At 38.3% G+C, this 24073-nt stretch overlaps 1 non-coding gene and 1 pseudogene across 2 annotated transcripts; one reads left to right on the top strand and one right to left on the bottom strand.

The window, feature by feature from the left end:
- Positions 1-551: 551 nt before the first annotated feature.
- LOC147945538 (small nucleolar RNA R71) lies at positions 552-658 on the bottom strand. Its single transcript, XR_015598007.1, has one exon. It is a non-coding gene; the product is annotated as a small nucleolar RNA R71 (small nucleolar RNA).
- Positions 659-10942: 10284 nt separating this feature from the next.
- LOC147945537 (uncharacterized) lies at positions 10943-16711 on the top strand (annotated as a pseudogene). Its single transcript, XR_015596626.1, has one exon. The product of XR_015596626.1 is annotated as an uncharacterized LOC147945537 (transcript).
- Positions 16712-24073: the final 7362 nt, after the last annotated feature.

Genomic DNA, 24073 nt, shown 5'->3' with positions numbered 1-24073 from the left:
TTGCTTGAGCCTATTCATTTACTTTACATTGTTACTTGCTTGGTTTTCTTTGGTGTTTTGAATTCTCTTTTGCAGGGTGTATGAACTTGAGAAGTCAAGGCCAAGCAGACTTGATTGAGCGTGTTGGTCATGATGGAAATGACCAGCCCAATGATGATAGAGCTCCACACCATGTACCAAGACAAGCCCCTCTCATTGGAGGTTATGATGCACTTAATGTCAATGGACACCGCACTGGTATTAGAGCTCCACCAGTTGAGAACAATCACTTTGAAATCAAGGCCAGTCTTATCAACATGGTGCAGGGATCAAAATTTCATGGTTTGGCTATGGAAGACCCACTTGATCACTTGGATCAATTTGATAGGTTTTGTGGGACTGTTAAGATCAATGGTATCTCTAAAGATGCTTTCAAGCTACGCCTCTTCCCATTCTCTCTTGGTGACAGAGCTCACATTTGGGAAAAGAATCTGCCTCACAACACCATTACCTCCTGGGATCAATGTAAGAAGGCTTTCCTATCCAAATTCTTCTCTACTACAAGAACAACAAGACTAAGAAATGAGATATCAAGCTTTGCTCAAAAGGGAAATGAGAGTTTTTGTGAAGCATTGGAAAGATTCAAGGGATACATCTCTCAATGTCCACATCATGGTTTCTCCAAAGAGTCACAGTTGAGTACACTCTATAGAGGAGTCTTGCCTAAGTATAAAATGCTTCTTGACATAACAAGCAATGGAATCTTGCTCAAAGTGATGGGAACTATGGAGAGGATTATGATAGAACTCCAAGGGACTATACTGATATGAATGAGTAGCACCAGAAGGAGATCAAAGCATTTAATGATAAGATGGATAAGATGATTCTTGCAAATCAAAAGCCAGTTCACTTTGTCAATGAGTGTGAACTTTATCAAGGTTATCAAGAAGGTATGGAAGCTTGTGTTGAGAGACAAGAAGAGGTCAATTATGTTGGTGGCCAGGGGTATAACAAGTTCAATCCTAATTACCGCAACCATCCAAATCTCTCTTACCACAGCACTAATGTGGAGAACCCACAAGATCAGACTTATCCACCACAAAAACCTCCTGGTTTTCCTTCTCAACCCAATTATCAGCCTAACCCTCAAGGGAACTACCAAGCCAAGCCTCAAACCTATTCCCAACCTCAGCAACAAATGAATGCACCACACCCTCAAGGAAAAGTAGATGACACAAATGCTTTACTTAGACAACTCCTAGAAGGACAAGGAAGAGGAGCCATTGAACTTGCCACACAAATGAAAGCCATGCACCACAAAGTTGAAAATGTCTATGGTGCGTTAAATGCCAAGATTGAGAGGTTGAAAACACAGGTCCAGGGACAAGCTTTGTCCTCTTCACCAAGACAAATTGGTTCACTACCGGGAAAACCAAAACCAAACTCAAAAGAGTTTTGCAATGCCATCTTCACGAAAGAAGTGAACAGGGTTACTAGTATGAGTTTCGAAAAATCAAAACTGGATCGCCATGCTGATGAGAATGAACGGTCTATTGAAGAAATATAAGCTCTTCTATATGGTTCTACTGCTAAAAGTTTGGTGGTTGCTAAAGTTGAGAAAACTGAGAAAGGATCTAGGGGTAATGAGATAGTCACCAAGGAGGTTGAAAAGAAAGATGCACCAAGTGTTGCTTTTTCTCTTTATAGTCCTCCACTTCCATTTCCACAAAGGGTTCTTACAAAGGCTAAAAAGAAAGTGCTCTCAAGTTTCAAAGCTAATATGAGTAGAGTTGGAGCACCTTTGCCTTATGTGGATAGCTTGTCTCAAGTTCCTCTCCATATAGAGTTTCTCAAAGCTATTCTAGCAAACAAAGAGAAGGTGGAAGAAATCATGGGAATCTTTGATTCACCAAGTGAACAACAGCCTGGACCAAAATCACTCTCTAAGATTGAAGATCCTGGCAGATTCACTATACTTTGTTCACTTGGTGCCTTACAACTTGATGATGCTTTATGTAATTCAGGAGCAAGTGTTAATGTGATGTCACTTGAGATGGTAAAGAGTCTTGGGATCAAAGACATGAAGCAACCCTCTTCTTCCATCATGTTTGGAGATGCTTCCTCAAAATCTCCACTTGATTTTATTGAGAACTATCCACTCAAGGTTGGTGATTGCACGGTTCCAACAGACTTCATGGTAGTTGAAACCAACAAGCTCCCTCTCATACTATGAACTCCCTTTCTCAACACTGTGGGGGCAAGCATTGATTTTCAAAACAAGAGAGTAACTCTTCTTCAAGTGAATCCCAACACATCCTATCCTATAAAACCTTCCTCTACAATTTTTTGTGGAACAATCACTAGTGAAGAAGTGGCAACTAAGGAAGAGGATAGAGACTTGAATGATCAACATGAAAAGCTCCAAGTTGCTAATGTGGGATTTAAAGAGACTACAAAGCTTGATGAGAACTTTTGGATGGTGAGTGTGAGACTCTTTATTTGATGACCTCAAAGGAGATTCTAGAGAAGGGGATTTGGGTCAAGCAACAAAAGTTGTTGACAAGAAGAAGAGAAAGAAGAAACAAACCCACCCTCCCACCATTTTTTCATCTCCTATGACTTTGTGTTTGCATCCCTTGGGGCTTGTTGATGGAACAATCAAGTACAAAGTGAAACGCAAAGGTCCTTATTCACCATTTGCAAGTGTCAAAGCCAGGCTAGATCCCAAGTATCAATATGACAAAGACAAGCTTCATGTCCTTCTCTCAAGTGTCCTCACTTTCAACCTCCACTCTCTTTCCACCAATTCAACAGGATCTCAAGGGAGCACTAAAGCTCCTCCTATCACTCCATTCCCTAAGGTTCACAACTAGGACCAAGGTATGGTCCTAACTTTCCATTGTATATATCATTTGAGTTTTGTTTTCTTTATTTTGTTAGTTTTCTCTTGGATTTTTTTTACACCGAGACGATGTAAATTAAGTTTGGGGAAAGACTAGCCAGCTAACATTTTGTTTTGTTTTGATTTTCAATTTGTGTGTCGCATTGTTAATAGCTATGTTTTGAGAAAAATAAAAAAAAATTGAAAATTTTCAAAAACCAAAAACAAATGCATGTAGTTTTGCATATTCATTATTGTCTTTTAGGATTGAGTCAAGAAGCATTTAGTATGCATTTGTATTTGGGATGATAATGAAGCTACCTTGTAAAAGTAGAGTCTTAGGATTGAACCCACAGCCCTCATTTATAGTTCATTGGTGCTTGTTTAATCTTTGGGAAAAAATGAAGAGTCTAAGCTTAAAGCATTGTGTCACTTGAAAGCATTTTATTCTAGTGTAAAGCTTGCTTGATCATTGCTGCATCTCTGTATTATTTGGACTTTAATTTGATCTTTAAATTATCTTGCATATGGATTATGAATGCTACCTCATGGAACTTTCATTTGGGTTAACTATCTCTATTGGCCACTCTATTTTGTTTAATCCAACCTCTTGCCATACCTTTGAACCCCAACCTTTTCTTTCAAGCCTTGTGTTGATTTGTTGAGTGAGGCCTCCTTGTTGATAATGCTATAGGTTGTGAAACCTTGAGAGTATTGAGAATGACAAAGAACTGGCTCTTGTTTTAGCTAGGTTTGGAATCTTTAGAACTAGCTAATCAGATTGGTTTTGAAAGAAATAGGTGGTTAGAATTTTGATTTGGGTAAAGGTTTGGAAGCAAGAGAGATTAAGGGGGGGAGAAAAGAAAGAATTAATTGGTCAAAAGAAAAGAAAAGATTTATCTCTAAAGTTAAGTTTGGTTAAAGGCTCTAAGTCTCTTAAGAAGAAAAAGGGAAAGAAAGTCCAGCTGATGTCTCCTAGAAAAGTTTCATAAAAAAAAAAGAAGTGAATGCTTATGCATAGTTTTACTGAAGCATAGTTGGTCACTCTCGACCAGTACATGTACCACCATCTAGGCGCCTTTGTCACCGTTCTTTTACTCGACCATCTCAAGGCCGAGCACTCATGGGATCACTTTACGACCCAGCTGACCATTCATACACGCCGTACCGCGGACGTGCTATGCTTTGCAACGGACCAATACCTTGATCCGCAAGAAGTCATGAGTGTTGATGTCAAAGAAAATATTTTCTATGACACTCGAAAACCAATCACTTCAAGGATTTCTCACACTGAAGACAAGTTCATGAAGATGATGGAAGAGCTTATATCAAGTCAAGAGGAGGCTGCTAAAGTTCTAAATGCTAAATTGGATAGGATGAGTATTGAATTTGGAGCTAAACTCGAAGCTATCACCGCAGACGTTACACGCTTGGAGGAACAAATCAATGCTATCAACAATGAAGTTTTAAACCACATGGAGGATATACAAGATCAACGAACGAAGCTTATTGATGTAGTATATTTCAATCAATTAAATTATCGAACCTCAGTTTGCAATGATCAAGACACTAGGAATACACATGAATGCTTAATCTAAGCTAATAAGAAAGGGTTGGTTTTATGTAACAACTTAAGTAACAAGCAAATTTAAACAAGGCAAAAGAAAGAAAACACAAAGCAAGGGAAACACAAACTTAAAACTGCTTTAAATCAAGATAAAACAAATGAACCTTGGACAAGGTAAATGACTTGGGAGATAGCTAATCAATCCTAGATGTCTAAGCAAACAATCAAGAACAATCCTATGGCTAAGAGCACCTAAGCAAATCAATCCATTTCCATGATAGAGATCCTATGCTAATCAAGTGATAATCAACAATTTCCAAAGGCAATCACAAGGTAAGCATGCATTATAAACAAGTCTAAATACCACTAAGCATCCTAATCATCAATTTCCATTGGCTAGGAATGCAAAGCTCTTGAATAGTTTGGTTCAGGAATTTCATCAAACACCTTATGGGTATGGAAATCCGAATGTCTAAATTCAAGCATTATCAAGCCTATCTAGCATTATTAACACTAAAAAAGATAGGAATCACATAAATAAACCCCTAGACATCAAAGATCAATCATCTATCTCCCTAATCTACCAAGCCCAAAGTTCTAAAGGATCTACTCACTTATAGTTATGATCACACAAAGGAATGGGTTTGATCTTTGTGAAATCATAATTAGAGATTGTAGACTAGAGAATATAAAAGAGGAACTTGATATTAAAAACTTAGAAGTACTCAATCATCCAACAAACCAAGAGTAAGAAAGTTTAAGAACCCTAAAATCTGCTAAAACAAGAGATAAAACAAAAGCTAAGCCAAAGATAAGAGATCAATCTCCCCTTAATAGGGTTAGAGTATTTATAGGAAAATAAAAGAAAACCCGGATCAACCCAAAAACAAATTGGGTCAAACCCGGATCAAAACTAAAACAAGTGTGGTATTGGCTCCAGCGGCCATGGCTTGGCCACTTGGTGTGGCCGCTTGGTCTCCCTGATCTCCATCCGACTGAACTCCATCGGCCATCGTTTGGCCGCTTGGGCTAGATCTCTTGCTTCACTCGGCCATGGTTTGGCCGCTTGACTTGGCCGTGTATAGTCCCTGATCTTGACGTCTAGGAGCTCCATCGGTCATGTCTTGGCCGATGGGCATGACCGCTTGCTTCACTCGGCCATGGTTTGGCCGTTGGTCTTGGCCGCGTGTGGCTCCTGTCTTCACTCTGGCTGTATATACGTCCACTCAAACAGGTATAACTCTTTACACACACATCCGATTGGCCTGAAATCACCTCCATTGCAAATCTTACTCAATTTCCAATAACGTAGATGAAGAACTCTGGAGCTAAATACCAAGGAAAGGTCTTCATACGAGTCGATCTTTGAGGGACTGCAGACTGGTTCCGAATCACCAATCATCTTGTGTGCATCCAAATGTGTTTCTTCCATTATATTGCTAATTATTGACTTATTTGGCTCCAAAGCACACTTTACTTGTACATCTCTACTCCAACATCTGGGATAACAAACTTGATGCAAAATGCAACCTAAACAACCTAAATGCTCATGAATATGCACAAAAAAAATGAAGAATTAAGCTCTAAAATTACATAAAAACACAAGTTCCACTTATCAACATGGGTTACACCATTGACACCATCTAGAGCCGCCTAGAGTGGAAAGTACAAGCCTTATTCAACAATTCTGGCGGATGCAATAATTGGAGTCATGAACAAGTCTATCAACCTACTGATGCTGAAGCCTCACAAGAGTGTCCAACTGATCCTAACAAGTACAAGGAGTGGACTAAGGAAGAAAAGAAGAAGAAGGTCCATGGATTGGCAACACACTATGTCTAGTGGCAAGTACTACCTACTGACAGGCCATGTTCAACATGACCGACGTATGCCGAAGGCACAGATCAATCACAATCCTCATGTGATCGATACCAAGAGTCCCCACCAGCCATACTAGCCGATGCCATGCAGCACGAACTACATCTTACGTATCGCGTCTGCGTACCATGTACTATGTACTATGTACCATGTACCATGTACCATGTACTATGTACCATGTACCATGTACTATGTACCATGTACTATGTACCATGTACTATGTACCATGTACTATGTACTATATACCGTGTACCATGTCCTACATACCGTGTACCATGTCCTATGTACCGCGTACCATACCAACCGTTCATCCGTGTACATAAAGACTAATCCGAACCACCACCATCCTACCACCAATCATCACCATTCTATCACTTAGGTATGTTTTTATGATTTTTATTTATCATTATTATTGATGGTTTTAGGTTTTTGTTTCAAGGAGGATGCATTTAGAGATTTATCAAACACAATTCTAATCGACTTAGCCTAGTTCATACTCGATGTCAAGCAACAAAAGGAAGTACAAATGGTTAGTCACCACATTTTCATTACCACAGCCGAATTTTAAGACATATTTTGGGCAACCATTAAACGTCTAAGAGTCGACACAACATCATTCCATCAAGGAGATATTGTTCTTAAACCCTACACTTTTCCTTATGATTTGTAATCCTTAACTCTTTCTTTTTTCCTACCGAGGACGGTGTGATTTAAGTCTGGGGGGAAGGATGTTTCATCCTATACTAATGCTATTTTCTATTTTGTTGACTTGAGACCTTTTTTCACCTTTTACATCAATAATTTTGACGTTTTTATTGAGTCACATTTTTTTTATTGAGTCAAAACTAATAGGGGATTATGATCTTATTCTAACGGTTTATTTGATTTGGATTAACACTCTTATGACTCTTGATTATTCTTGACAACAGAACCGAAGTTTGGAAAGACTGTGAGCCGACTCAACAATCCCCAAAGTCCCTATTTGATGGATATTCGGATGATCTAACGTTGTCTCTACATTATATAGGACCTAAACCGGACTTAATTATCAAGCCTTGGGAATTGGTATACATTGGATTAGATCTTTACATTCAAGTCACACAAGACATTGCACTTCTTCCAAAGTATGTTCCCCTCTCTCTTCCCTTTGTAAGTCTAAGAAAAAAAAGAGAAAAAGAAAAGGAAAGAAAAAGAAAAAAAAAGAGGAAAAAAAAGAATAAGGATATAGGTAGCAAAGAAGTGAGCCAAGGCTACTCGCTAAACAATCATGGCGGATGCTTAATAACCCGACGTCACTGGTTGCAAGATTTTTCAAGAGCCGCTATTTCCGCAACAATCGATCTTAGACTGTGGGGCTGGCTCTCGACCGTCTTACGCATGGCGCAGTATCCTACATGGTCGAGATCTGCTTTAAAAGGGCTATTAAAAGTAATCGGGGATGGACGCAGTACTCTGGTATGACAAGAAAAATGGATTCAGGAAGAACATCCGCAGGCTCCATTCGCTCTCAAATCTTCTTTGACGTCAGTCTCAAGGTTTCTGCATTGCGAGATCCGGTCACTGGCCAATGGGATGTTCCCAAAGTCAAAGACTTGTTTCCCCCAGGTGATGCAAACCGGATTCTAGCAATGAAGATAACAGCAGGCCATGAAGATAGATTTATCTGGCCTTACAATAAGGCTGGATCCTACACAGTCAAAAGTGGATATTGGTTGGCACGAACCTTACCTACTCTTTATGAGAAGCCACCAGAGGAGGTTATTCAATCAAAAAATCTAAAAGCAAAGGTATGGAGCTTGCAAACAGTCCCTAAAATTAAATCATTCTTGTGGCGAATGCTATCTGGTGCCTTAGCGGTTGCAGATAGACTAGCATCACGGGGACTTAATATACATCTGAGATGTGCTGTCTGTGGAGTTCCAAATGAAATGATAGGACATACGCTGTTTGGATGTCATGTAGCCCGCCAGGCTTTTGCTTTAGAAAATATACCAAACCCTATGGGGGGTTTCTCGGAGATCAGTGTTAAGAACAACTGGGAGCATCTTGCGGAGGTGATTCAAAATCCAGCAGTTCCAGAGGAGGTCCGGAAAGTTATCCCGTGGCTGTTATGGAATATCTGGAAGTACAGAAATACAGTGGTGTTTCAAGGTAAACAGGGTGAGGTGCAGGAAGTTGTTTTAAAGGCTTTCCAAGATGCACTGCAGTGGACAGAGGAACAATGATGTTCATATATTTTACCTTGTTTTCCCTTAGTTTATTCACAACTTTTGCATCTTTTGCTATCTATTTAGGCCATTATTGTGTAGCTTTAGGACTAATCATGCATTAGAGTATAATTTCATTGCATTTGCATCTTTTCATGCATAAACAGGTGATTTTGGAGCTTAAGGAGCATGGAAGCAATGTTGAGGAGAAGTGAAGCTGTCCTGAGGAGAAAACAAGAGAGTTAAGGCTGTAGAATCAAGGTCCGGAGTCCAACTCGACCGCACCACTCGACCACTACTCGACCGTGTGCTGAGGAGGACTCGACCGAGTGGAGAATGCACGAGAGAAGCCAGCTCGACCAGCCACTCGACCGAGCACTGGTCGAGTTGACCGAGCCGTTGACTACTTTGACTTTTTGTATTTTTAGGGCTTCCACCTCACCTCCTATATAAGGCCCTTGTACCTGCAGCCACCAAAGAGTCCAGCTTTTTAGAGAGTCTAAAACCTAGTTTTTACCTTTTTAGATTTTATTCCTTTTGCACTTTTCTTTTATTTTAGATTTTGTACTTGTTTAAGAAAGAAAGACTAGATCCTTGTATTTTGTTTGTTTCATAACTTTCAAAATATTAAGATTTCGAGTTTTATTTTTTCATCAACATTGTAGATCTCTGTTTCATCTTTCTAATGATGCAAGTTTCATTATTTTCTGGGTTTTTGACATATTTCATCATGTGTTCTTGTGAGTAGTTTGCTTAGGACCTTGAGGATGGGTTAGGCTGGGTTGATCTTGTGGTTTGTTTGATTTGGTCAAGCTTGATTGTTGTAGATCTCTTCTAGGCTAGATGATCTTAATGCTGATCCTATATCTGAGAAGGTAGGGTTTGATTTCAAGCATCTTAGCATCATACCAATGTCTAAGGAGCATAGATAAGGCTAGATCTAGAGCTTACCATTAGGCTTGCTAAGAGATTAGGAGTCTTGTTTGGTTTGAGATGTATTGCTTAATGCCTGCTTGTGTAGATTCTTTACTTTGTGAGAACAAGTCTAGAATTGCATAGGTTTGATTGTTTCTTGCCATGAGAGTGGATTAAACATGTCTTAGAATAGTATGTCTAGAGATCAGCTCAAAGTTTGCTTGAGATTTGTTGACCAAGTTAGATAACCACAATGATTAGCTCAGCCCATGAATCCCTCCTCAAGGCCTTCTTTGTCTATTGAAATCTTAGTCTAAATATCATTGCTTGCTTGTTGTTTGATTAGTTTTAGCATTGCTCTGTTTTTCTTGTGTTGCTCTGTTTTCACGTTTAAGTCTAGCTCGACCACGTACTGGACCTACACTCGGTCGAGTGCTGCTCGAGTTCATCCCCAGAACTTGTGTTTTCGATTTGTGATTGTCTTGTTTCATTCCTGTTTCATTTCCATTGCATTCACTTAGTTTCCTGTTCATTACTTGTCTTGCATTAGTTCATTAGCATAGTGTCTATCTCTGTTCTAGTTTCATTATAGCTTTAATTTGTCTGTTTCATTTGCATTTAGTATCTTGTTCTAGTTGTTTTTACTTTCTGCATTTCATATCTCATTTTAGGATTGTTAGTGACAAACAATCTTTACAATTGGCTTGACTTAGACTCATATGCACATCTTGATTGTTCACAATCACTCAGATAGGATTGACACCTCTTATACTGCAACTGCATAAGGGGAATTGAAACACCCTGACTTCTATTCATTCCATACATCATCATTCCATACATCATTCATTCCCACACCACAAAGAAAGTCAGTTTCAAACAACAACAGGATGATCCGCTTGACTATAACAGATACGGGGGTGGTGAGACAGTAGAGCGCCAATGGAGTAGACCCCCTCACAACACTGTCAATTGTAATGTGGCATTATCGTGGGTGAATTCCTCCTCTATGTTTGGTGGTGCTTGGTTAGTTAGAGATAATGAAGGACAAGTGGTTGTGGGCAGTGACTAACCTCAGGAATCTTAATGTGGAGAGGGTAATCATAGCCATTGATAGTGCCCAGGTGGTAGAAGCGATCATCAACCCTCATCAATGGCCTCGCTTTTCCTTCACGTTGCAGGAAATCCATCAGGTATGTGCTGGTTTTGAGACGTGGGAGTCTCAACAAGTGGGAAGGTCCACGAATCGAGTGGCTTCTTCTATAGCCAAGAGCGTGACACGGGATGGACGTTTCCAGTCATATTTGGCTTTAGGAGGACCCTCATGGCTACATGACCAAATTTCTGCAGAAGGATAAAGTGTTTGTTGGTACGTTACACTGCAGTTCACAGTGGTTGGAGAGCGGTTTGGCTTCATCATCAACCATTTGTAGTGTTTCTTCCTATGATTCTCTGTTTTTTCTTCCCCTCTGGGGCTTTTTCTCTATTTGTTTTCCGTTGTAATATCAGATGACAAAAAAAAAAAGAAGTGAGCCAAGGGATGTCGGGTAAACCCATGCATACTTTGGATTTCATGGAAGCCTGTCCAATATATGAAAAAAAAGAGCAAGGGATCTATAAAAGAAATAAAATGAAGCCTTGGAAGTGAGAAAAGGGAAATAAATGGAATCATACGAAGAAAGTCTTGGCTTGAAGAGAGTCGACAAGCCATTGATCGATTTTCCCATGGTAAGATTTCACTTTTTATTATTGCTTTAATTTATGTAAATAGATGACAATGGAGATTTCAGAAACTCCGAAGAATTGTTGGATCAAGGAGCGTTGATGATTCTCATGGATAATTACAAATGTAAGTTCCTAATGTCAAGGCGAAGAAGAGTGCAAAGACGATATCCCCAAATATAAGTAAATTCCCATGATTTTCAAAACCTCTTTTCCATGATTTACTTTGATTGTTTGCTTGAGGACAAGCAAAGTCTAAGTTTGGGGGAGTTGATATTATCACTATTTTACCTATTTTAGCTATAGTTTTAGTATGGATTTAGGAAGAGTTTGACATGATTCCAAGGCTTTAATGTCTATTATCAGGTATTTAAAGTTTGAAGAAGGTTTTACAGGTTTTATCGCAAACCAAAAGACAAGGAAAATATGTTTCAGGAAAGATTCAGAGCTTTACAGTACGTGCAACTTTTGAAGAACTTCCAGAACTCAAATTTTGACGTGCTTAGTGTCTATGGAAAGCTGAAAGAGTAATCTTTCTCCTTGAATTCAATCCATTCAGCCATTCAGAAGATATGCCCAATTTACCGAGACGTGTTATAAACGGACATGAAGAGAACCATCCAGCCGATGGGATTTTATTGAAGGCCTGACCAGCGACCATCACCACGGCCCAGTCCAAGCCTCCACCATGGTCCAGAAGCCTCTCTCGCTGCCCCTTGTCCTGCACTAAAAAAACAATACGTTTTTACCCATATAAAACCCTAAGCCTTCAATACCCTATAAATACTCATCTAAGCCCCAGGGTTTAGTGAGTGCAATCATTGGAGCAGCCTAGAGACACGACCAGAGGAGCAGCCGACGACCGGAAGCTCTCTCTCGTCCCTCTCTCAAAGCCTTTGAAGATCCACCAACTCTTTCTATTCTATTTGCTTTGTTCTTTGTTTCAAAAGGAAGAAGATCCTACACTTTGTTTGACAATCATTGAAGTAATATCTAAATCCATTTTCTATATTTATTCTTTTATGTTTATGAATTTTTTATACCTTGCTTGATGATTCCCTTGAACATTCTAGAGTACTTTTCTAGTTGGGTTTAAAGGGATAAATCAAAGGGGGGAGATGATCTTAGTTTAGGTGGCAATTTTTAGGGTTTGTTAGATTTATTTGTTTGTTAGATTTATATTCTTGTTTATTCTATACATTAATTTTAAGTCTTTTCTTAATGCTTTAAGTTAGCCACATGAACTAACTATGATCTAAAGTGTGTGTGCGTCGCCAAAAACTTGCATATGTGCTTGACCTAGCTTAGATGTGTGTCGTGTCATAGGAAGCACATACCACTTATCTATGGAACTTCATGGATTAGAATCAAATCTGTTTTAAATGCTTTGATCTATGTGTCACTGCCTGCGAAAGTTGAGTCTCGGAGTATAGGGATCTTAGATGGTTAGCTTGTGACCTATACGTTAATGGTTCATTCGTGTTTCGTAGTCCGAGTTTTAGATAAACAAACTAACTCTAAACTTTCCTAGATAGATAGATCATTGATCCCCTGCGATTCCCCTTGATGCCCAACGCTTTTCTCATTTATTTTACTTGCTTTTATTTTTGTTTATTGCTTACTTACGACCGTGACAAATAAAACCACATTTTTATTGAGTCCTAGCCTTACATCTCTTCCGACGGATTCTCTAAACAATAACTCTCTGTGGGATCGATCCTTAAATACTCCAACTGATTAACTGTGCACTTGCAGTAGTCGTGTGGTCTTTTAAGGTAAAAGATTTTGAAGTGAAATATCACACACATCAGTGCGTATTAAAATAGATGCAAACAACAGAATATTTTTCATTACTTCTTTCTCATTGAAGACCAGAGAGAGCCATCCTCATACGTTTTACTTTTGATAAGCTTAGAAAATTTTGTTCTACATGTGGCAGCCTCTCCCATCTCGTTGCAACCTGCTCAGATTTGACTCAGGAAATGGAGTATAAACTTCTTCTAGACACAGCAAAAGATGCTACGGAAGATGCAGCTAATTCAAACTCCAACAATGATACCATTGAGAAGTCCCACAATTTGGAGCATCAAGGAGAGCTTATGGATTTTATAACACTAGAAACCCCAGAGTTGACTCAAAACAAGCCATTAGTGATTCGGGATTTGGTTTCAACTCCTTTTGAAACAAGTGAGAGAGGAACTAAGCGTAAGTCTGCTCCAGCAACTGAAGACGAAGGAGCTTCCTCCTCTAAAAGAAAACTCGCTGATCAGGTTATAGGAAAAGCTTTAGGGGAGGTGGGAACCTCGAAGCCACCATCTCCACCATGAGGATACTACACTGTAATTATCAGGGTTTGAGGAACTCTCTGACAATTCTATACCTTAAGGATATCAACAGATAGTATAGAGTTGATATCATGTTCCTCGTGGAAACTAAGAACCAAGACGCATATGTACATGATCAAAAGTTCAATTAAAACCTAATGTGCACTCAACCACGATCTAGTGGTGTCGTCGTAACACTTCATGATCGAATCCACAGAGACCAATCAATTACACTATGAAATTCTGTAGATCGAAAATAGCTAAGACAAAAGAGAAAGTTTTTGTTTCAAGTAATAATTTAAAACGGAAAGTAAATAAGTTGTTTCTATGGGGATATAATTCTCGGACTAAGGTGGAAGATGGGGTTGCATTAGACACCGTTCTAGAACTCAAATCATTGTTGTAAAGCTAACCTACTTCCGCATCGTTAACTATCTATGTAATGAATTCACTAAACCCTAAACTGTCGTTTGGATCTAGCAAACCAAGCAAGCAATAAAAGTTCAACACTACAAGAAAACAGGACAATTACGACTACGATTGGCGACTAAACACGTAGTCGCCAAATTTAGTGACTATATACCGACCGCTTACCCACTAATTTACAACTGCTCATTATTAGTCGTAAGTTAGTCGTTATTTACCGACTGAATTGAGTAGTTGGTTCAGTAGTCGTTAATTAGCAACGGTTTAACGACTGAAAGACAAGAAAGTAATATTGTCACCTTAGAGTAGCTAATTTGGTGACTACATGGGGACTACTGCGGCGAGTCGTTAAATTGGTGACTAACATACGACCACATCTGTTAGTCGGAAAATAAGTGACTACTAACCGACTAATGAGGCGAGTCGTAAACATGTCGGCCAAAACGAAACATGTTTTATTCGTTTGTGGGGTTGGTAAGCTTTGTTTTTTTGTGACTGTTAGTTTGAGTCACATCACAATCGTGAAATAGTCAGTAAGTAGTCGCCAAAAAACTCTATATATTCCACACCTTCGTTTCTTATTTCATTCACACCACAAGCAAAAGCATTAATAAGAAAAAAAATCGAGAGTGAGAAAAAAAAATTCGAGTGAGAAAAAAAATCAAGAGAGAAAAAAAAACGAGAGTGAGAGGTTTTTAATTATGGCGGGAAGTTCTAATTATAGTCATTTTTGGGAGTGGATGTATAAGACGCTTGATGAAGTGACGGGAAATTTCACGGAAGAGTTCAGCACCGGGGTAAAGGAGTTCATGGCTTTTGCAAATAGCCAGCGTTTAGCACAAAATAATGGTGGTAAGTTTCACTGCCCTTGTGATAAGTGCAAAAACGGTAGGCTTCTTCCGGGGGTACAATTTGGAATCATCTTTTTTGCTATGGGTTTATGCCAGATTATTATGTTTGGAATAAACATGGGGAAGAAATTAATATGGGCATAGGAACGAGTTATGTAGATCCGACGTTTATAAGTGGGAATGAAGAAGTGGGTAATGTGGTAGGAGATAGATATGTGGATATGGTGAATGATGCATTTCGTTATAACATAAGTTTAGATGATAATTATCATCAAGATGGTAGTTATCAGAATGTAGACGAACTGGTACTTAACCATTCCAAGAAATTCTGCGACTTGTTAGAAGGTGCAAAAAATCCATTATATGATGGTTGTCATGAAGATCACTCACAATTATCCCTAGCTGCTAGAGTCATGCAAAATAAGGCAGATTATAATATGAGTGAAAAGTTAGTGGATTCGGTTTGTGAAATGTTGACTGATTATTTACTAGAAGGAAACCAGGCTACTGGTTCACATTATGAGACAGAAAAATTGATGCGCAATATAGGCCTCCCATATCATACAATTGATGCTTTTATTAACAACTGTATGATATTTTGGAAAGATGACGAAAAGGAAGATAAATGTCTGTTTTGTGGTGCACAAAGATGGAAGCCTCGGGAGGGCCGACGTAGAACTAAAGTACCATATAGTCGTATGTGGTATCTGCCTATTTCTGATAGATTGAAGAGAATGTATCAAAGCCACAAGACTGCAGCAGCAATGAGGTGGCATGCCGAGCACCAAACAAAGGAGGGAGAAATGAATCATCCTTCTGATGCAGCGGAGTGGAGGTATTTTCAAGAACAAAATCCTCGTTTTGTCGAAGAACCCCGTAACGTGTATCTTGGATTATGTACCGATGGGTTCAATCCATTTGGGATGTCTCAAAATCATTCTTTATGGCCTGTGATCTTGACGCCATATAATCTACCCCCTGGTATGTGCATGAATACCGAGTATTTGTTTCTTACAATTCTTAATTCTGGGCCAAATCATCTGCGAGCTAGTCTCGATATATTTCTCCAACCTCTTATTGAGGAGTTAAAGAGTTGTGGTCTACTGGAGTTGATGCGTATGATGTGTCCTTGAGTCAAAATTTTAATCTAAAAGCAGCGCTGATGTGGACGATCAGCGATTTCCCAGCGTATGACATGTTATCTTGATGGACAACACATGGTAAATTGTCTTGTCCAGTTTGCATAGACGATACAAAGTCTTTTTATCTACCTAATGGAAGGAAGACATGTTGGTTTGATTTTCACCGGAGATTTCTTCCTCATGGTCATCCTCTTAGGCGGAATAAAAAAGACTTCTTAAAAGGTAAAGACGCTATGATAGAGTATCCACCTGAGTCTTTGACCGGTGAGCAAATTTATTCTGAGCGATTGAATGGTGTGAATCCACCAGAAACGAAGGACGTCGGTGGAAATGGTCATGAAAAGAAGATGACGGGATATGGGAAGCAACACAACTGGCACAAAGAAAGCATATTGTGGCAACTGCCATACTGGAGGGACCTCAATCTACGACATAATATTGATGTGATGCATACAGAGAAGAATTTTTTGGACAACATCATGTATACTGTTATGTGTGTGAAGGGTAAATCAAAAGATACCATCATGTCAAGATTGGATTTATTAAGTTCTCTTCTCGGCCACACTTACATCTTGATAGTAGGGGTAAAGCACCTTTCCCGGCATATACATTGACAGACGAAGCCAGAACAAGCTTATTGGAATGTGTGAAACACTCAGTTAAATTCCCAGATGGTTATTCGTCAGACTTAGCTAGTTGTGTTGATATGGAAAATGGAAAGTTTCCAGGCATGAAGAGCCATGATTGCCATGTTTTTATGGAGCGATTACTTCCATTTATCTTTGCAGAACTGCTACACAGGAATGTCCACCTTGCATTATCAGGTACTCGTTAATTAATAAATCAAAATTCTATTTATTTATGAATTACTTATATAATTCTTAATGTGATATTGAAGTTTGAATAAATCTTGTAGGGGCTGGAGCATTTTTCCGAGACTTATGTTCTAGGACTTTGCATACAAGTCGCCTTCAAATTCTAAAACAGAATATAGTTCTAATCCTATGCAACTTGGAAAAGATCTTTCCACCATCCTTTTTTGATGTGATGGAGCACCTACCTATACATCTCCCTTATGAAGCTGAATTAGGAGGTCCTGTCCAATATAGGTGGATGTATCCTTGTGAAAGATTTTTTAAAAAATTGAAAAGAAAAGCAAAGAACAAAAGATATGCAGCAGGACCAATTGTTGAATCATATATCAATGACGAGATTGCATACTTCTCAGAGCACTACTTTTCCGTGAACATAGAAACAAAATCAAGGTAAATGCTATCAAGATTTGAATATATTGTGTGAATATATATTTACTTTTCAATCATTTGGTCAGGTTAACAAGATTTGATGAAGGTGAAAACCCTGTATATCATGTGCCTGGAGTGCCTTCTATATTTACTCATGTTGGCCGTCCAAGATGGGAAATGCATGAAACATGGCTCTTAAGCCGAGACTATCAATGCGCACACGCATATGTTTTAAGAAATTGTGACTATTTTAAGCCAATTGAGAGGTATATAATTAAGTAGGGATCGCTCAAATTACTTGCGCTTTAGTATATATATATATATATATATATATATATATATATATATATAATCTGCTATGATTTCTCATATATTTGTGTTTGTCTTGTATATATAGTATGTTCGAGGATTTTCTTTCAGCAAAATATCAAGGACTTCCCGAGAAAGAACTCTCCGCCAAAAGAGCACACGAATATCATTTATGGGTTAAAGAATATGTGTGTGACAACAATACTCATGCTATATATAAATACTTATTAAAATTATTGAAAATAACTTTATGGCATATATATATGCAGGTTAATTACTGGAACGCCACAAATCCATTTCCTACTTGGGTTCAAGAGAGAGTGCATGGACCTTTGAACAAGGTTAAAACATGGCCAATGTATTTTACAAGAGGCTATTTGTTTCATACAGAGAATCACGGCGCTGGACGAAACCCATGTAACTATGGGGTTTGTGCTAAGGGTGAAAATTACACGGATGAATCTGATGCAGCGGATTTCTACGGAAAAATAACTGATATCATAGAGCTTCAATATGAGGGGATGGTTAATTTTAGAATCACACTTTTTAAGTGCAAGTGGTATGACCCTGTTATTCTAGGTAAATATATATATATATATATGTATTTATATATATTTCTATAAATAAAGCATTATTGTTGATATGCAAATGTAACTTTCATAATATGCAAATGCAGCCTCTCAAGCAGAACAAGTGTGTTATATTCCGTATCCATACATAAAAAAACCGAAGCAAATATGGCTCAATGTGCTAAAGGTGAATCCGAGGGGAAACATTTCTGGAGAATATGTCAACAGTTCAGAGACGACTCTTTTGCAAACCGAAAATGATGATGCTGTATTGATGACTACAATTGAAGATATTGTACTTGACAATTTGGAAGATGGAGTAAACCCAATAAATCTCGATTACGGCGTTGAAGATGTGGAACCAAAAGATGAATTCTTGTGTAATTTATCATCTTCGGATGATGAAGAACCAGATGACGAAGAATCCTCCTAATTATGTTTATGTCAAATTTGTGCAATAAAATTTTGCAAACGCTCTAAATAATATGGTTTTATATGTAATATATATTAAAATTTATGTTTAAAAATATATAAACTAAATTATAAAAGGATTAAATTAAGCCACTGATTAGCGACCAATAAGTGACTAACTTCAAAATATTTGGGTATAAATACTACAATTACGCAGTGGACCAGATTATGGACTCCAAAACATGCCCAGCCTTTTCAAATAAAATTGTCTTTTTATATACCAACTACGTAGGGACTGATAAGCAACTATATTGAAAATGTTTGGGTTAATTAAACACGAAATCCATTTACGAAATCCATTAACGGCCCATCACTCAGGACCTAATCCTAATCATCAACCCTAATCTCTAACCATTCTCACCTTTCTTGTTCTTCTACTTCTTCTTCGCCGATATCTCTCTAAACCTATCTCTGAAACCCTAAGAGAAACCTTTCTTTTTCTTCTTCTTCTTCGCCGATATGCCTCTTGTTAAGAAGCCTGAACGCAAGAGAAATGTTGCCCCCAACGCTTCTCTCAGACTCGGTGGCTCTAATCCTCTGTCTAAAGTGATAAGAATCAACCCTCTACCGCCTCAATACAACTTCACGCCGGCGGCTGAAAATCCTACGCCTCAGATGCCTCAAGAACAAGTCTGCGTTTCTCTCCAACTATCGACATCTGCGGCACCGCAGGTCAGAAACTATCCACCACCGCAAGTCCTATTTCAAAACTCTGTGAATCAAGTTGGTGAAGACCATCCATCTCGGTCCTCAAGCGAAGTTATGAACAATCCACCGGTTCAATCGAATCCATTGGAAGATTCTACGAGATCTCCAAGCGCAGCCTCCCACGCTCAAAGTCATCCTTCTTCGCAAGGTAACAACTTCGCAGAGACAGATCCAGTGTTGCCGGAACTCTAGGAGGACACGTTGAGGGCTCTAAACGCGATACTTATGGTGTCGGACCGTCATAAGTTCACCACCGTCCTCTCTCCGGAACCCAAGCCTGAAACGACTTGGTATGTCTATTTTTTCATAATTTTACAACTATGTTCTAGTTAGTTGGTTGATTTTTGTTGTCTGATTGTAGTAAACACTCAAAGGGTTTCATTTCTGTTATTGGTTTGCATCTGATTGTAGTAACACTCTTAGTGTTTCATGTTTGTTATTGGTCGAAAGACATGACTGTTATTGGTTTGCATCTTGTTTGATGTTTGCTTCTCGCTTGATTCTTATGTTATGAGGTTTACTCGTGATGTCAAACTGACTTGATTCTTATGTTATCTGACGTTTACTCGTGATGCTAAATCAGCACTGGTTCGGAAGATTACTAAAGTTTTTACGAACAAATTTGATGGTCTATACTACAATTGGTCATGTGTGCCTCCGGAGAGACGAGAAAGATACTTCATTGACTTTGCGGTATAGTTTTATGTTCTGAGGTTTCCTTCATAGATAGGTTTTATTTGCTGTTTTTCACTAACTTAATTATATTTTCCTTTTTTCCTAGAAAACACACACTTGTGATCCTTTGATAACAGGGACAATGCAAGAGTATTTCTATAAGATATGCCAACGAAGGATGAAAAACATGGTTAGCGATGCTAGGACTAGTCGAGTGCGACCTAAATGGATCGAGGGTGAACTGTGGAAAACAATGGTTGCTCAGTGGGTTATTGAAGAAGCACATGAAAGGAGTCAAATCTATTCCAATGCTCTTATGTCAGACCGTAATGGTGAGTAACTTATGTTTTTTTCTTACACCTTTGCAACTTAAACTTATGTCTTAACTCTTTTCTTTGTTTTTGTAACATTCCAGGAAGAAAACCTTGGGAGACCAGTGAGTCTTGTTGAGGTTTTCAAAGAGACTCATACAAAGCCAGATGGTACGTATGTCGATCGCAAGGCCGAGAAGATCTTTACAACTTATGAGAAAAACTTACAACCTAAGCTATCTGAGATCGAGTCAGATCCTTCACGAGTTCAGGAGCTCACATTAGAAGATTATATGGCCATCTTTCTTTAGGTAAAGTTACATGTCTCACAATCTATATTTAAAGAGTCTTTAACTTTCAAATTCTCTATTTACAGTTTCACCTTTTCTTTTCTCAGTCCACTGAGAAGGATTCACGAGGTAATATTTTTGGGCTCGAAAGCCTTAAGGATCAACTTTAGGATCTTCTCAATGGCAAGAGCTATCAACAAGGACAGTCGTCATCGTTTGTAGCATTGCAAGAGCAAATGAAGAAAGCTCATCTTATCATTGAAGAACAAGTTGCCTATAATACAAAACGTGATGCTGAGATTGCTGCTCGGGAAGCAGAACATTCCAAAGTTGTGGCTGAGCAACAGAAGAAGATAGAGTACTTGGAAAAGTTCATGCGCAAACTTGATCCGGCATTTGTTGAATTCCGTGAGTCTGAAACAAGTGATGCATCCATCGACCCTCCAACATAAAGAGCATCTCCTCCTTAGGTTACTTCTTAGGCTACTTATTTCTATTTCTTACTCTAATGAACTTGATAATTTTGGATGATGTGTTGTTCCTGGTCACTTAAGAGAATCATAGTTTTAGGATTGATCATTTTGGTTGTTTTAAATATGGTTCTCTCTTTTTGTTAATGTGGTGTACTAATTACAATTGTGGTTAACTTTTGGTTATTAAAAATGCAAATTTTAGGGCTTAAATCCCTATAGTCTTCAAATAGTCATTAAATCTGGCTTTACATAGTCGCAACACAGTCGTCAAATAGTCGCAACACAGTCGTTAAATAGTCGTCATGTAGTAGCCACGTAGTTGCTACATTTAATGACTAAATCACAACTATTCTCAAAATAATCTCCTTCACATCGCATTAATCGTTAAACTGTCCTCGAATAGTCGTAAATGTTTACCAACTACTTTACGACTACACATACACTACTACTGTTCACATTTTTATTAATCGTAACATCGTCACCAAACAGTCGTAAAAATTTACGACAACATTACGATTAATGTTATACGACAACAGTGATTAGTCATAAATGAGTCGCTATTTACCGACTAATTTACGACTGAATTTCTTACCGACTAACGTTTTACAACAAGAAAGATTATTCGTAACGTAGTCGTTATATATGATTTAACGACTACTAAGCGACTATTAGTGCAGTCGTAAATTGCATGTTTTCTTGTAGTGCAAGTTTGATTTGTTCACAAGGTGCCTCAACTTCAACTTTCGTTGGATAAGGTCCACCTTACTCACCTTAGTTCTTTTCAGCAACTCAACAACACTTTTGGTGCCACGATGAATTAAACTTATGATCATAAACTAGGTAGCTAATCTTGTTTAGGCTTCAAGAACAACTATAGATGAAGAACAAAAGAGATCAACGCCAAATCTAAAACACCATCATTAGAGAATCATAAACCCCTTTGAAACCCGAAACCCAATAGATAAACTACTAAGACATGGAGAAACAGAAACAACAAACCAATGATGAAGAAAACATAATTGAATTGCAAAAGAATAGATAATAGGGTTTAGAAATCTTCTCCAAAGTGTCAAGAAGGATTAGAGGTCTTCTCCCAGCTCTCAATACAAAATAGTCTCAAAAAAATAAAGCTTTTGTCTCTGGAGGCCGAGCCTCTAACTTAAATATCAAAATAAAACCCTAAAACTCGGTTTAAAACAAAAAAGGAAAAGTTGCTTCGGGTACGGGACTGGTCGATCTGGGATGAGGATCAGCCGATCTTGGATGCTTTTCTCTGTTTGCTCCATCAGCTTGCTAGTCCGATCAGTCTTCACCAAAATTGCTTCAGATGCTTGTTTCATCCCCAAAACACTCAGTTTCCTTCCAAAGTAGCCTAGAACCTGTACAGACTCACAAAAGACTAAAAAGACTCTGAAAGCACACTTTGACTCAATAAAAGACTCAAAAAAATGTAGAAACTATAGTTAAAATCCTATAAAATGCAGACACATCAGTACAGCAGATTTGTAAAGATCTCCAGTTTCCTCATCAATTTTTGGTCTCTCCTAATGGTCTTAGTGGAGGATTAGCTATATTTTGGCGGAATACGGTAAAGTTTTATTTTTTCTCATTACCAACACTTTACTATACGGATATGTATATTATATATGCGCCAACTTCCTTTTGTTTGAAGTATGTTTACGGAAACCCTGAGAGAAAACCAAGATACCTACTATGGAATATTATGGAGACTAAGGATACGAATGGCATCTATCAAAACAAGCTTCAGGTGGTATTAGGTGACTTTAATGAGATTGAGAACAATTAAGAAAAACTTGGAGGGCCTGCAAAAACAGAATGGCAATTTGTTAATTTCAGGAAAATGTTGAACGCTTCTAGTCTTCATGAAATCAAAACCTATGGAGGTCCATACACATGGATAGGCAACAAAAGCACTGATACTGTAAAGAGTAAGCTAGACAGAGTGGTGCCTACAGTAGAATGGAAAGAAAAATTCCCTAAAGCCATAGTAAAACTGTTTGAGTGGGTGGGATCAGATCACAAACCAATGAAGCTTCAAAGAGAAGACAACAAATGGAAGGGCATCAAACTAGTTTGGTATGACAATAGATGGAGGAATAATCAAGAAGTACACAAGATTATTCAACGTATATGGACTATGGAAAGTCAGCACATCAATTCAATGAGGCAATATTGAGATGTAGAAATAGACTTTCTCGGTGGAAGTCAGAACAAAACATCAATTCACATAAAAAGATGCAACACCTACGATATACCCTTCAAAAAGCGTAAGATTCTCATCCTCTTGATTTAATTATATTATTGAGCTCAAGCTGAAGCTTCAACATGAATATAGGATGGAGGAGGAATATTGGTGCACAAAAAGTCAAGTACAATGGATGCAAGCAGGTGATAAGAACACCAGATTCTTTCATGAGAAAACAAAGCAAAGAAGAAGCTGTAATCGTATCACCTCCATTCAAGATGCAGATGGTAGTATCCGCCAAACAGATGAAGAGGTTCAAGAGGTTATTAACTCATATTTTACTGATATATACTCCTCTTCTGGCAGTGAGCATATTGAAACCATCCTCCAATATCTCCAACCAAGGGTATCTGATGAGATGAAACTAAAGCTTATTACGTTGATCATAGAGGAAGAAATATATAATGCCTTATCCAGCATGAATGTAGATAAAGCGCCAGGACCTGACGGACTGAATGCGGGCTTCTACAAATATCATTGGAATGATATAAAACCAGGTGTAATTAAATTTATAACTCACTTCTTTGACACTGGTTATCTAGACCCACAATTAAATCACACTCATATCTGCCTCATTCCCAAAGTTGAATCACCTACGCAAGTTAAGGATTTTAGACTGATTAGCTTATGCAATATATCATACAAACTAATCTCTAAGATATTGTCAAATAGACTCAAACCCTGGCTGCATGCTTTGATATCTGAATTTCAATCCGCTTTTATACTTGGCAGATTAATTACAGATAACATCATTATTGCCCATAAACTATTGCATTCCTTGTGTACCAAAAAAAAAAATACTCCTTTCATGGCATTGAAGCTAGATACAGCAAAAGCTTTTGATAAAGTTAAATGGAGTTACATTGAA

The sequence above is a fragment of the Camelina sativa genome, chromosome 4, assembly GCF_030686135.1.
Source record: "Camelina sativa cultivar CO46 ecotype springtype chromosome 4, ASM3068613v1".
Classification (NCBI taxonomy): domain Eukaryota; kingdom Viridiplantae; phylum Streptophyta; class Magnoliopsida; order Brassicales; family Brassicaceae; genus Camelina; species Camelina sativa.
Note: the sequence above shows the minus strand (reverse complement) of the source record. Positions and strands in the feature narration are given on the sequence as shown.